We start from the raw sequence: 2,654 nt of genomic DNA, 5'->3' as shown, positions 1-2,654 counted from the left end.
GCAGAAAATTATGTAGAACAAAGAAATCAGCAGCACCACACACATACACAAAAACAAACACAGCAAAATGATAGAAATCAATTCATACCTATCGATAAATACACTGAATGTAAATGGAGTAAATTCACCACTCAAGAGACAGAAAGAGCAGAATGAATAAGAAAACAGGATCCTTCAATACACAGTCTACAAGAGACAACAAAATGATGGAGACAACCTAAATGCCCATCAACAAGAGAATGGTTAAACAAATTGGTTGCGCGCGCGCGCACACACACACACACACACACACACACACAGAAAGTGCAATACTATGTAATGTTGAAGAATAATGATGAATCTGCAAAACACCTTGCAACACAGATAAACCTGGAAGGCATTATGCTTAGTGAAATTTGTCAATCACAAAAGCACAAATATTGTTTAGACCACTGTGTAAAAAGTTAAAAAAAAGGTTTTCTTAATAAAAGAAACAATCAATAATGACTTCCCCGGGGGGAAGGTGGTGGTGGTGGTGAAGTGCCATTGAGTTGGTTCGGACTCACAGGGAAAATTATTCACAGACTAGAGGGTAGACACGTGTTAACATGGGTGACAGGGCAGGCAATATATAACAAGAGGGAGCTTAGCTGCAGAAAGATGAAGGTATTAGAAGACATAAGGGAGAATGCAACAGTTACAGTGAATAGAGGTACATACTATTAACTGATGGTATTTGGAGGGCATTTCAATCATTGTAATGAAGCAAAGTATCTGATTTGCTGAATATAAAACTGATTTTTACAGATCATCAGATCTGTTTTGTAAAATTTCACTCAATTCACAATATCAAGTTTAAAAATAAAACAAAGAATAATATCCGCCAGCAACACTCTTGTATTTTCTTCTAAGCATTTTATGTTTTAATTTTTAAATCATTGATTGATTTTGAACTGGGTTTTGGTATGAAGCATGGATTTTGATTCACTCTTTGGCATATGGAAATACAATATCTCCAGTAGCATTTATTGAAGAGTCTCTTCCTTCCCCTATTGAATAGAATTAGTACCATTATTGAAAATCAGTTGACCATACATAAATGAATTTCTTTCTGGACTCTCAGTACTATTCCCTTGGGTTATATGCCTGTCATACCAGGACCAGGCTGCTTTAATTACTGTAGCTTTATGTTGTTGTTGTTATGTGTCGTGGAATCAGTTCCTAGCAACCCTGTACAGGGTTTCTGAGGCTGTAAATCTTTACAGGAGCAGGGAAAGCCTCATCTTTCTCATGAGAAACAGCTGGTAGTTTTGAACTGTTGACCCAGAGGTTAACAGCCTGAATTGTAACCACTATGCAAGTAGCTTTATAGTATATTTTAAAATCAGAATATATGAATACTCCTACTTTATTATTCTTCAAGCTATTTGGGATCCCTTGCCCTTCCATGTAAAATTGGGAATTGGCTTTTCCATTTCTCCAAAGAAGGTTGTTGGATTTTGATGGGGATTGCATTAAATTTATAGATTGTTTGAGTAATGTTGATATACTATCTATATATTAAGGCTTCAAATCCATAAACATGGAATATTCTTCTATTTATTTAAGCCTTCTTTGTTGTTGTTGTTGTGATGTGCCGTGGAGTCGGTTCCGACTCATAGCGACCCTGTACAGGGTTTCCGAGGCTATAAATCTTTACGGGAGCAGAACGCCTCATCTTTCTCCAGCAGCCTTCTTTAAGAATATTTTATATATTTTTTTGTGAACAAATATTTCAGCTGCCTGAATAACTTTATTCCTAGGTACTTTATTCTTTTAGATGCTCTTACAAATGGTAATGCTTCCTTAATTTCCTTTTCAGATTGTTCACTGCTGATATATAGAACTCTACTACAAGGAGCTCTGGTAGCATAGTGGTTACAAATCGGGCTGCTAACCTCAGGGTCAGCAGTTCGAAACTACCAGCTGTTTTGCGGGAGAAAGATGAGGCTTTCTGCTCCCGTAAAGATTAACAGCCTCGGAAACCCTGTACAGGGTCACTATGAGTCGGAATAAACTCCATGGCACACAACAACAAAACAACTGATTATTATGTGTTGACCTTGTACCTGCCACTTTGCTGAATTCATTTTTAAAAACTTTTATTGTGATTCAGTGAAGGTTTATAGAGTAGATTATTCGTTTCACATTCAATTGTACATTCAAAAGTACTTTGCTTCATTACAATGATAGCAATCTCCTCCATCAGTTAATAGTATTTAGCTCTATTCACATTAAAGCTTACATTCCTCCCTGTGTCTCCCATTTGTGTCTTCATCTTTCCTCTGACTATCTCCCTCCTGTTGTATATTTCATTTATGTCATCCATGTTAACATGTATCCACCCTCTAGCCCATAAATATTTTTTTCTCCCAGATACCATCATAGTATGTTTCTTTTATCAAGAAAACCTTTTCTTAACATTTTACAACAGTAGTTTCCTACCAATATGTGTCTTTTTATGATTTACTAATTTCACTAAGCATAATGTCCTTCAGGTTCATCCATTTTGTGAGGGGTTTTGCAGAGTCATTGTTAGTCTTCAGTGCTGCATAGTTTTCCATTGTGTGTATGTACCAAAGTTTTCAAACCATTCTCCTGTTGATTTTAACCATTTATATTGTCTCCATCTTTTA

Source organism: Chrysochloris asiatica, unplaced genomic scaffold (assembly GCF_000296735.1).
Source record: "Chrysochloris asiatica unplaced genomic scaffold, ChrAsi1.0 scaffold00052, whole genome shotgun sequence".
NCBI lineage: Eukaryota > Metazoa > Chordata > Mammalia > Afrosoricida > Chrysochloridae > Chrysochloris > Chrysochloris asiatica.
The sequence above is the reverse complement of the archived record's forward strand: the minus strand, read 5'-3'. Positions refer to the sequence as shown.